At 42.3% G+C, this 13,003-nt stretch overlaps 1 protein-coding gene across 2 annotated transcripts in view; it reads right to left on the bottom strand.

Moving 5' to 3' along the window:
• Positions 1–13,003, bottom strand: part of NOL4 (nucleolar protein 4) — a 174,918-nt gene that overhangs the window by 81,478 nt on the left and 80,437 nt on the right. Inside the window, exon 1 of one of the 2 annotated variants that reach the window (XM_054179635.1) lies at positions 9,936–10,042. The exons of the other annotated variant lie outside the window; for it this stretch is intronic. The gene's annotated coding sequence lies outside the window, so the exon portion shown is untranslated. Of the gene's footprint in view, positions 1–9,935; positions 10,043–13,003 lie in introns of those variants that run through there. 2 annotated transcript variants of the gene reach the window in all.

Below are 13,003 nucleotides of genomic sequence, written 5' to 3'. Positions count from 1 at the left end.
CTGGCAGCAAGGAGAACCTGGTGCTGTGCCAGCAACATACAAAAGAGTGACATGTAGGTGCATGTTTGGTGCCTAAACATCAACCTAAACAGGGCTGGAAGCAACTGTGTTAAACTTAATCTGCACTTGGACCTACTGCCTTTGGACCTACTGCCTGCATGTGATCTCTGTCTTCTGACAGATCATGATGAAGTAAAAGCAAAGAGGAAAGATCATGTTGGAGTCAGCAGAAGACATTCTCTGCAGACTGGATGCCCCCAATACTGGCATTTTAAATAAAGTTCTTTAAAGTTTAAAATTTATTCTACCAGCTTTTGTGTGCAGAGGGAGTTCACACAGTGCTATCAGAAGCGCTAAGCCCTGAGTGCAAGCAAGACAAATGATCACTTGACAGCTCTGCACCCCCCTCAGCAAACTGCTACCTGCTGTTCCACAAGGCAGCAAGGCAACAGAAAGGCTCATTATACCCCCCTCCATCAGTAAAACCAGGAGAGGAAGTGGGGAGAAGCCTTGAGAGCAAACAGAAAAGGCTGCTTTGAGCTCCACACATCCTTAGCAGTCACATCCCTTCCAGTCAGTTCTCTTCTCTCATATTAACATGTTAGCTTTCAGGAAAATTTCCTAATTCAGTAGAGAGTAAAATAAGTGCCTCCAATGTTCACATACTGAAATTCAGTGTAAAAATAGGTAATACACATGTAATTGGGAAGAACTAGAAGAAAAGTATGTGGAGTATGAAGCAGGAACTTAAGAGCCTTTGTATTTGATCTCAGTTCTAGCATTACCCAACAGTGAGCAAAAACTTTCTTGCTACATTAGGAAAGCAGATGTTAGTGAATGTGAGAAGTCAGAACACTATCTCCAAGTTTAGGACTCCCTTAGGGTTGCTATTTCTTTATTTAATGACTGTGTTGTAATTAATGCTTTTGCAGAGACGGTCTCAGTGAGTCAAGCGAAGGATTCCGTCACAGATAAACTCCAAGCTTGGAAACTCGATGAATTCCGGAGCTTGGAAAGCTGCTATTACAAATTTGAGCAAATAAGCATGTTCAAGGAGTATAAATTACATGTTCCTTTGCCATTGCTTGGGGTTTATTCTGTCACTTTGAAATCCTTATGGATGTCCATAGGAGCAGGGATAGTACTGTTTTCTGCTCTGAGTATGCTTTGGGTAACTACAGTAAGTAACCTCCTCAATGTCTGCGTGAAAACAATGCTCTGGTCATACAGGGCAACACCTGGTAACAAACTTCAGGACCTTTCTCCATCTGGCAAACAATTTTTGAATGTTACCTCTATTATGCCTTCCTAATTTTTATATTTTTTCTGTATCAAGTGAAAGATAAAAACATTCAGCTCAGTTTAAGAAGGATGTTGACTTGCTGGAAAGTGGCCAGAGAAGGGCAACAAGGTTGGGGAGGGGTTTGGAACACAAGCCCTATGAAGAGAGGCTGAGGGAGCTGGGGTTGCTTAGCCTGGAGAAGATGAGGCTCAGGGCAGAACTTATTGCTGTCTACAACTCCCTGAAGGGAGGTTGTAGACAGGAGGGGGCTGGTCACTTCTCCCAGGCAACCAGCACCAGAACAAGAGGACACAGTCTCAAGCTGTGCCAGGGGAGGTTCAGAATGGATTTTAGGAAGAAATTCTACATAGAGTGATTGCCCATTGGAATGTGCTGCCCAGGGAGGTGGTGGAGTCATCATCATTGGAGGTGTTTAGGAGGAGACTTGATAGGGTTCTTGGTTGAACGGTTTAATTGATTAGGTGGTGTTGGATGATGGGTTGGATGGGATGATCTTGAAGGTCTCTTCCAACCTGGTCTACTCTACTCTACTCTACTCTACTCTACTCTACTCTACTCTACTCTACTCTACTCTACTCTACTCCTATTCTATTCTATTCTATTCTATTCTATTCTATTCTATTCTATTTCTACACAAGCTAAGTACCAGCCCAAACACCAGCAAACAAATGCAAAAGGTGACAATGTTCATCAACACTAAGGAAGCTTTACCTGAACACAGAAACACTGAGGTAAATTCCATAAGCATTTTGTGAGTCTCTCCAGCAGCTGATGCCAATTATAAGCATCAGGCAAAAGGGAGAAAAAGAAACTGTGGTGTTGAAGGGCCTCCTTTGATCAGTGTGAATGCCAATTGTGCCACAAGAGATGTACAGGCATTATCACATGCAAGGGTCCAGAATCAGCTTGGAAGTTTGCAACAGTTAATACTTTTTCTTACTTAAAAAAAAAAAAAAAAATCTGTTGTGTTGGGCCATGTGAATCCCAAATCATTAACCACTGAAAAATGGCAGATTTATAAACTCTGCTCACAAACATCCATGAGTTGAGGTCAGAATAGAATAGAATAGAATAAGATAGGATAGGATAGGATAGGATAGGATAGGATAGGATAGGATAGGATAGGATAGGATAGGATAGGATAGGATAGGATAAAGCAGGTTGGAATAGACCTTTGAGATCATCAAGCCCAACCTATCATCCAACACTATCTAATCAACTAAACCATGGCACCAAGCACCCCATCCAGTCTCTTCCTAAACACCTCCAGTGATGGTGACTCCAACACCTCCCTGGGCAGCCCATTCCAATGGCCAATCACTCTTTCTATGAAGAATTTCTTCCTAAAATCCAGCCTAAACCTCCCCTGGCACAGCTTGAGACTGTGTCCTCTGGTTCTGGTGCTGGTTGTCACCAACTGGGTGATATAATCAGGCAGAAGCAGCAGACTTCATACGAGGTATCTATACCACAGCAAGGTCTACCCTGCCTTCACTCATGTCACCACTTTTAAATCCCTACTGCCTCCTAACACCACAGATAGACATCTTGATTTACAATCTGACTGGCAAAATTAAACCACACAATTTCCTTTCAGAAATTATTTTTGGCACAGACATCAAAGCCAATACATTCATTTCCTTTTTCATCATTCTCAAAATGTAGCTGAGCATTTGGTCACACGTCATCTGAAAACAGACCAGCGTATGATCTATCAAAAGACCAACAAAAAAGCATTATTTTGCTCGATGGTCTGTCAGCACAGCATCTCTGGCAAACCAAGTAACGATGATTCAATGCCCAGAAACTTCATAAAGCTCAATGGATCTGATAGATAGTTCTGGCATATCCACTGTTATTCCTCACCAGAGCTGTGGCCTTCAAATTTGCACTGCCAAGCCACCTGACTAAGCCATGAATCGCTTGCTCTGAGCCTTCCCTCCCACTGCAACGCAGCAGGCTGCGCTGGGGTGGGGAACAGAGCAAGTACAAGAGGGTGCCCTGTCAAAAGTGTAAATGAAAGATGGGAAAACTCAAAAACTTTTGCATGAAGGCTATCATTTTACAGCTCCTTTCTGAGAAGTTAATGCCAACAGGAACACTAGAGGTTCTTGGACATAATACTATTTTAGTAACTGTCAAAAATTTTCTCTCATTAAAGGCAGGCAGCTTGCCCTTGCTGAAACATCACTGAGAGCTAGTCTCAAAACCAGAGTACACAGAAGGAGGGTGAACAGAACACCACCCTTCAGAGAGGATCCATGAACCCAATTCTCAAGCAGTCTGTTTTCCCAAAATGCATTTCTTTTTCACTTCAGCACTGAAATCTGCAGTTTCTGGAGTTTCCTTGTGCTGTACTTTCCTGCCAAACTCATCATCACAGCTGTGGCTGCAGGAAATTAAGGTAAAACACAGGGAGTAAAGGCTGAATTAGATATCAGAAGTGGACTTACTCTGACAGAACATTCACAGACAGTAAAAAGCCTGGAAATACTAGTGCAATTTCTACATCATGTGGTAACCACAACATGAGTAGACCTTGAGTACTGTCCAGTTCTGGGCCCCTCAGTTTAAGAAGGACACTGAGATTCTTGAATGTGTCCAGAGAAGGGCAATGAGGCTGGGGAGAGGTCCTGAGCACAAGCCCTGTGAGGAGAGACGGAGGAAGCTGGGATTGTTTAGCCTGGAGAAGAGGAGGCTCAGGGGAGACCTTATTACTGTCTACAACTACCTGAAAGGAGGTTGTAGCCAGGTGGGGGTTGGTCTCTTCTCCCAGGCAACCAGCACCAGAACAAGAGGACACAGTCTCAAGCTGCACCAGGGGAGGTTTAGGCTGGAGGTGAGGAGAAAGTTCTTCACAGAGAGAGTCATTAGCCATTGGAATGGGCTGCTCAGGGAAGTGGTGGAGTCACCATCCCTGGAGGTGTTCACGAGGGGATTGGACATGGCACTTGGTGCCATGGTTTAGTAGTCATGAGGTGTTGGGTGACAGGTTGGACTTGATAATCTTTGAGGTCTCTTCCAACCTTATTGATTCTATGATTCTATGATGAGCCATTAAAACAATCTTCAGTAGTTGGTGTAGTAGCAAAGAACAGAATGGAACATGAACAAGTATCACAGCATTCTTGTTCTTGGACATGACTATCCAAAACATAGTTTGGATCAGATCCCATTTGCTGTGCTGCTGCCTGAAAGCATCCACAAATCACATACACAACCAGTATTGCTGCTGTTGTTGCCATCAACCCACACATACAGTAGTCCTCTCAGCATGTTTCAGAAAGTAATTCCTACCATAATGACTAGAGAAATTACAAACTCAGAATTACTTATTGTCTAAAGACAGACCATTAAAGGGGTCCACACCAGAGTACAATAACTAATCTATTGTCAATAATTAATTTGCAATGAGAAATTAAAATTGAGCTCATGTGAAAGCCTGAGAAAGCCAAGTCTGTTTAGCTTGGAGAAGAGGAGACTGAGGAGGAATGTCATCAATGCTGATCCATAGCTAAAGGGCAAGAGTCAGGGGAATGGAGCCAGACTCTTCTCAGTGGTGTCCAGCGACAGGACAAGGGAGGGGCAATGGATGCAAACTTCAACACAGGTAGTTCCAAGTAAACAGAAGGAAAAAATTCTTTATTTTGAGGGTGGCAGAGCACTGGAACAGGCTGCTCAGAGAGCTTGTGGAGTCTCCATCTCTGGAGGCATTCAAAACCTGTCTGGCCAAGTTCCCGAGCAATTTATTCTAGGTGATCTTGCTCTAGTCAGCAGTTGGAACTGGGTGATCTTCAGAGGTCCCTTCCAACCCCCACCATTCTGTGAGACAAGACCAGTCACTCAAATCCTGAGCTCACATTCATTCTCCTATCCCCCTGTAAAACTCTAGGGGTGTTCTTCTGGCAACAGAACAACAGAAGCCTTGGATTCCTATTGCATAACTCTACTACAACTGCAATTTTGATATTATTGATATTATCAAATTTGTTATTCTGGTATTTAGAACCTAAAACCTCAGCACTACCCTAGAGGATGCACATAGGGCTCTCATGCTCCTTGTAGCCACCTGCTGTCACAAATTGCTATGGCTAGCAGCATATGATAATGGAGCTGCAAGAAGGACTATTCCACTCCTTTTAGTATTAGGGCTGTCAGCCAGACAGCTTGTAGTATCTCAGCTACCACTAGAAACAGAGAACTTGCCCAGGACATCTTGGTTTCTCTCCCTTTATATTTGGCCCTGCTAAAAATTAACATTATTGGTTCACTTAGCTCTTCAGCTAATAAAAAGTACTTACTATGCAGAAAGTCACAAAGCCAGCAGCACAGCACTGAGAAAGCACTTTTTAATTAGCTACAGCTACAAAGCTGGCCAGAAGAACATCATACGCAGGGCTGAAAGCTACCTCTGGATGCATATGATCTTAATCTCACTAAAGTCAACAGGAGCCAGCATGTGCAGCCTGGGAAATAATTTAGCCCATTAAATTCATGCAATTTACATACAATTAGCAGCTTCAGAGTTTTGCTTTTGAGGAGAAAAAGAAGATAAAGTAGGTTTAAAATAACCAATATATTCCCATGTGGCTGCCTATTACTGCTTCAAATTAGGGCAAGCTGTCAACTCAAAAGATATTTTTTTAAACCCTTGCAGATCTGTTTAAACAAAAGAAAAAATACCAATATCAATCAAAATATTTGAGCTTGTGCTAAAACACAAGCAAAATCTCCATAGATTTAATCTTTTGGTTTCAACTGAAGATACAGTTCTTGCATTGAGGGCTGCTGCTGCTCCCTTCAGATTGCCCCTTTATAGCTTCTTTGGAAACATCACAGTATCACCAAGGTTGGAAGAGACCTCAAAGATCATTGAGTCCAACCTGTCACTACAGACCTCATGGCTAGACCATGACACCAAGTGCCACGTCCAATCCCCTCTTGAACACCTCCAGGGATGGTGACTCCACCACCTCCCTGGGCAGCACACTCCAATGACAAATGACTCTCTCGGTGAAGAACTTTCTCCTCACTTCGAGTCTAAATTTCCCCTGGAGCAGCTTGAGACTGTGTCCTCTTGTTCTGGTGCTGGTTGCCTGGGAGAAGAGACCAACCCCTTTCTGGCTACAACCACCTTTCAGGTAGTTGTAGAGAGCAATGAGGTCACCCCTGAGCCTCCTCTTCTCCAGGCTAAACAATCCCAGCTCCCTCAGCCTCTCCTCATAGGGTTTGTGCTCAAGGCATCTCATCAGCCTTGTTGCCCTTGTCTGGACACATTCAAACATGTATGGACATTTTAAAGGACTTAAAGAGGCAAGGATGCCTCAGAAAACAAAATGCCTTGCAACCAAGAAAAAAACCCAACACCACTAGTAGGCTTTTTTTCCTTACTAAAATATGAAGGATAGATCTTTGGTATGGAGCAACACACATTGTGTTTGTATATAGTACAAATTTGTGCTCTCTGTTATTGATTTAATGAGAGCACCACCAGCAAGAGCCCTGCTGGGACAGAACAGAGTTTGTGATTTTTATCATATTTGTGGATGCTAAAAGACAGCCAGGTTCTGTGAGGTGCAGTGAACCACCTGGGAAGTGCTGAACACCTCACCTATTTTCCCCTGAATGAGCATCTCAGTGAAAGAGGCACAAATTGTTAGTCATGAGTTCCAAATGGAGGCAGAAGCTGTGCTGTACAAGTTTTGAGGGTTATTTTTGCAACAGTGAGAAGTGTTTCAAGGAAAGAGAGCAACACACTATCAACAGCATTTTTCTGATTGGCGTCATAACTCAGAACCCTGATCTAGTGAATCAGCACGTACATTAAACCACCCCAACTCACTTTTAAGCATGGAAAAGACACAGAAAGCATTCTGTTGGCCACATAAACATCTAGCCAGCACACAGCCTGAACACTGGTACACAGTGGCAGAGGGAGAGGGCAGTTCAGGAAGAAGGAAATACCTGCAGAGAGCAGGAATGCTGGACAGAAGCATAATGAAGAGAAAAGCCTGGAGAGTATGAGCCACTGCTGTGGGAAAGACAGTTGTCACACCAGGAGAGTGCTGTAGAGGAGCCTTGGCACAACACACTACATTTATTTATTGCTTTATGAGTTTAGGAACTCTGGTGTTTTGGGGGGGTTTTGTTCTGTTTTTTTTTAATGCATCTGGCAGAGTCACCTATTGCTGGTAACTCAAAGAAATTAATTGTATTTAATCAAAACAGAGTTTCTAGAGGAAGTCATTCCAGTGTGGAGGTCTGGACTCCTAAGCATGAGCAGTCTCTACCAATTGTAACTGCTCAGTACAGTTCCACTGCTACTCACAGTATTCACATCCTGCTCTCAAAAGAGAATGCAACACTGATAGGAGTTTGGGTGCCTGCTTTGAACCACACTGCACTTCCTCGCCTGCAGTAAGTCCTGTTTGCAATTGGTGCTTCAGGCTATCTAGAAATGCAGGTAAGGCATTCAAGTTGCTTTGTGAAGGTTCTGTCCTAACAAAAGTTGGACTCATTTCCTACAAGGACATATTTTGCATAAGACAACAAAAATCAGAGACTGTATCTGATCAGCCCAACATTATTCCATACACAGGTTAACTGCTGGATTGAAAAAAAAAGAGAAGGAAAGATCATGATCTTGAGATTGAAGCATAAAAATCCAGCTTCTTTGTTAATTCCTTTAGCAAAAGGACACACAAGTCAGGGAATTTGAGTTGGTAACCTTAACAATCATTTTAAACAGACTGTGTTAAAAAGGTGTCGCTTTAAAACAGAACCGCACACAGTCGGTGCAAATACACAACGAATTCGCCACACAAGTGTTTCCTCCTGTTATTTCATCATGCAAGGAACTTTGTAATCAGTAATTTAATATGACAGATAATAAACAACAATTTCCTAGTGCTCTTTCTAATTAAATACATTTATTTGATGAATTTTCTCTTACCCCCAGTCCTTTCTTTGCTTGGCACTTGTGAGGATTCCCTGTCACCCATAAACCTGCCACAGACTCAAACAGTGGCTTAAAGCTCCCATAACTTTCATGCTTATTCCTACAGTCCTCCATATAATAAATGCACACTGGCTACTGATTTTTTTAACTCCAAAGAAGACAGGCATTCTCCTTGATTATTCATGCTCCCATTATTTGGTAAACAAGCCCCAAAAGAGGGAAGTTTTCGGGGAAGGCTGCTCTTACACTAACCAATCTGGAGCTTACATGTGGCTCTGAGCTGCCCTAGGAGGGAGGAGGGAAAAAAAAAGCTAACTGTCCCTTCACTACTTAATCCATGTGAAAGGCAGCACAATCCTATCAGTCAAGATGCTTTCCCTTTTTACTCTACACAAACACAGAGAAATGCAACATATGCTGTTTCTTTAAGCAGACTGAGTGTGTTTATTAGGTTTCTGCAACAGTAAACATTACAGATAGCAGAAAACCGCCTACCCTTCAAGGTGAAAAAAGGTCTTTTTTCCTTCCTCAGTGGCCCATTATCAGGAATCACTAATGGGCCTCATTAAAACAAAGACCCCACTCCTCTGCATATGTATATGCAGGTATGCCTTACAGAAACACACAAGCATGCACACGTTTCATACATATAAACCACAGATGCATAATAGATCTAAGTTAGACAACGCTCCTGCACGTTAAACAACCATTAAATAATGCTAAAGTTTTGTTGTTGATGTGGGGTTTTTTAAACTGAAAACTGAACAGAAAAAAAAAAAAAAAAAAAAAAAAAAAGCATGCATATTAAAAATGTAAAAATACACAGGCTGAACATACAAACTCTGCTGGAAAAGAAAAATAAGTTTAGGAAAAGCTGACAGCAATAAAAAAGAGCAGATAGTTAAAAATCTTACTGCAAACAGCCTAGTTTAAAGCTGGGTGTCTTGAGCATCTATTAAAGTGAAATACAGGACCATACCAAAGAAAGCCAGAGCATTAAAATAACCAGAAATGGAATCCCCTCTGTTTAAATCTAGCAGCAAGAAGGCAAGCACACATTTCACACTCTGCATCGTGTCACACACCACCTTAATTCAGCTACATTAAAATGAGTTCTCCTCAAAGAAAAGCCTGTATTATGACTATACCTTTAAAAAGCTCATGTTTTCTGTTTGGGTTTTAATATGAAGGAAAAAAACCAACCAACCAAACAAACAAACAAAAAAACACCCCAAGGTTAAATCAGGAGTTGTAAATTTTTATGCTTAATTTGATAGTTCAGCACTTTTGCAGTGGAGTTTGCAGCACAGACAGCTCAGTTTCCTCAGGCTTTCCCGCTTATTTTCCAGCACACAGGCATTCTTCAGCATGCCACACAGTGCATACACCATTTGTAAAGCATGCTCATCCTCACTTGCTCAGCTTTATGCACCGACTGAGACATGCTTCAGGTTTCTAGGTGCACATCTCCCAACAATGTTTTAAAATTTTATCACCTAGTTTCCAGGGAACTGAGGCTTTGAATCTATATTTGAAATACCACCTGAATGGGTGAAACATATTGGTATTCCACACACAGCCTCCTGCTGTCATTCCACTGTTGGCATGGGACAGTCTTCACCAAGACTTAGAAAACCTCATTCAATATTCCTCTCTGGAGGATCTGACACTTACTGTGAATTCTGCTCTTCAACTTAAATACCAGTGTCTGTGGCAGGCCAATTCTATCATTGCAGATACAGCATCCCTCAGGCGAGGTCCAACCTTTCTCTTGCAGTGCACCCAGGGATTAGCTTGACTTCCCCTAAATTCTCTCCAGTGCACAGTACGAGCTAATCTTTCCTGTAGGAAGCAGGAGATGGGGTTGCCATGACAACAGAGCACATTCTAGCAGTGGGACCACTGAGATGAGCTGCAAAGACGACAGTGAAACATGCACTCAGCCTTCCTCCGGGGCTACGGGCTTCTTCCTCCAGGATTTAATTCCCCTGCAAGTTTCCTGACAGGCTAGGAGGTTGATTAGCTATGTATTTTGCTACAGGGAGATTACTAGTTAAGAATATAGTTGAGAGATCATAGCATTATTTAATGAAACTGCCATTCCTGCTTACATTCAACTGCTGATTTTAAAAAGCAGCGTGACTGCTTTTAAACCGCTACTTGTTCACACACATTAGTCCTGCACTTGTCCATGCTAACATCTCACTGCAACAAAGAAAAAGAAATCAAGTCACAAGCTGAGTCCTGCACCCCAGCTCTGGGTTTCCAGCGTATTAACCACACAGCCTGTCTTTAATGGTTTTACACTTACACACATACGTGCACACAAAGAGCACAGCATAACATCTGTGTTTGAAGCTCAAAGGTTTCTGCTGATGGGGGAGGGGATACAGAGAAAAGCAAATCAGAGCAGCCACGTGGCTTATATAAATGACAAAACAGCCACAATAAGCATTGGGAGCTCTGTTCATCAGGCAAAAGAAAATTGAGTAATCCATACTGCAAATATCAGCTATTTACTGTCCCGCAGTAATGTCTGGATCCTGTGCTTTAAACATCTTTTTTTCTCAATGAGAACAATAGAAAGCTTTTATAGTCCCTGCATTTCAATTATTTACACATTTTAAATTGTTCAATCAAATTTTCATGCAAAGGGGGGTTTCTTTGTGCTTTAATTTCTATTACAAAACCACACAATGTATTGTTGTGGTAAACTCCTGGAGACTGGAGCGTGACTATGTCTTCTCTTAATTCAGACATAAACATGTCTAAGTGAGCTTTCACATTAAAGACACAGCAACTGAGAATGTAAGGCCACTCTGTAATTGTGGCTTAAATCATCCATTTGCACAGAACAGATTCCTTTCTCCTCTGTGTCTTTGCTCTTGAGCATGTAACGTGTTTGGCTACACACAGGACACCCCACCAGCAGGTAAGACACATCAGTCCCCTCACTACCTGTAAAGGCTTGACCTATCTGAGTACTAAAAGAGCTGTAGATGAGTCAAATCTACACCATCTGAATCCACATCTCTCTCTGGACAATTTAAAAGAACCTCCATGAGAATCTCTGACACATGAAACAGAGCCCAGGGGCTGCATTTAGCCAGAACTCCTCTGGGTAGGGAAGGTGAGGGTGGACAGATGTGTACAGCTCTCTCTGTACAGCAAGTCACACAGAACAGTTGACAGGTTAGTCCCTACCAAGTTCCAGTAAACCACATAGTGCTGGGAATAAGGCTTTGGTGGGGGAGGGAAGGTGCCTTTTCATGGAGGCACCTTGCTGCCTGGAACGAGTAAGGAAATTGCTGGGAAGTCAAGGGGGATTATCAAATCACTGTTTTTTACCTGGTGCTACATTAATTGCATTTGCAGCAAGAAGCTCCCCACCCCAGACAGACCCCAAACCAAACAAAAAGCAGACAATTTCTTTTCCCCCCAGCCCTGCAACCTTGAAAAGTATCGCAGTGTTACACAACCCTTCCAGTTTCACCTTAATTTGGATCTTAGCCTGTATCAGGAATATACACACCCAAAACAGTGTCCCTCTCAATCTGCTGGCTCTGACTCATCCCACAGCTTGCTGAGAAGATGAATTACACCACACAGTACAGCACCTGTATTTATTATCATCTAATTAGTGTTTTTTCTTCCCCTCCCTCCCCCCCACTTTTCCACTCATGTTCTATGCAACTGGAGAGAAGCCAAAGCATGTAAGTGACATATGGTTTTGCTTTTGAAATCAGCCAGCCAGAATTCCCAAATACAGAAAAATCTTTGGCTAAGTAATTTTCAGCTCGAGAGACAATATTTTACACCTTCAATTCCACTGGGAAACACTGATATTTGTAGGCATGCAAATTGGTTTTGAAGAAAAAGGGCATATAATCAGATGTTGAATGATGTTACAGATTTTCCCCTGTCATCCGCTGTCTCCTCACAATGTGAAAAGAACAGTTAACAGCAAGATTAATGCTGTGAAAATAGCTACACTACTATTATGGTTAATGAAAGTTCTGTTTCTTTTTTGTTTCCCAAACTATGACTGTAGAAATCAGTAAACATTGCCCTTAGCATGCAAACATTAATTTCTCAATGGAAGTGTGGGACTTCCATTTCATCAATGCTGCATCTTTTGTTTCTAGAAACGCAGTCTTTTCACCACTTACTAAATACAAGTATTATGTTCCTTTAGTTGTTGGATAGGGAACAGATTCCCCTACCAGCAGCCTAAACAAGTAGCACCCAGATACTAAAATGGCCCAAATTAATCCTGAGCACCTTCTTCTGAAACTTCTTGTGGTTTAGTTCAGATGAATACCCAAACCATTCCCTCAGCAGGAACACCTCCTCACATACACATGGAGAAATGGATGCACTTAACATGTGCAAATATCAGAGATGCCCTGGAAATCCAAGAGCTCACAGGTACCCTATTGCATACATAAATACCTGGGTACACCCAGGAAAGGCAGCTCTTGTAGTGAACACAGGTGGAGCTTGCCAGAAGGGAGTCACTGCATTGTTTTGGTTGGAAAAGACCTCTAAGATCTTGAGTCCAACCATCAACCTAACACCACCATTAAGCCATGTCCCAAAGTGCCATGTCTAAATGTTTTTCAAGATAAAATGAAAGGTTATGGCATGTTTAAGCAATCCACTCAAATTAAGGAACAACACTTACATGTCACATACTAGGCGCATAGCAGCACTCTTCTAAGGCTCGAGTAACCAGCTCTAGC

This window comes from Dryobates pubescens, chromosome 3 (assembly GCF_014839835.1).
Source record: "Dryobates pubescens isolate bDryPub1 chromosome 3, bDryPub1.pri, whole genome shotgun sequence".
NCBI lineage: Eukaryota > Metazoa > Chordata > Aves > Piciformes > Picidae > Dryobates > Dryobates pubescens.
Note: the sequence above shows the minus strand (reverse complement) of the source record. Positions and strands in the feature narration are given on the sequence as shown.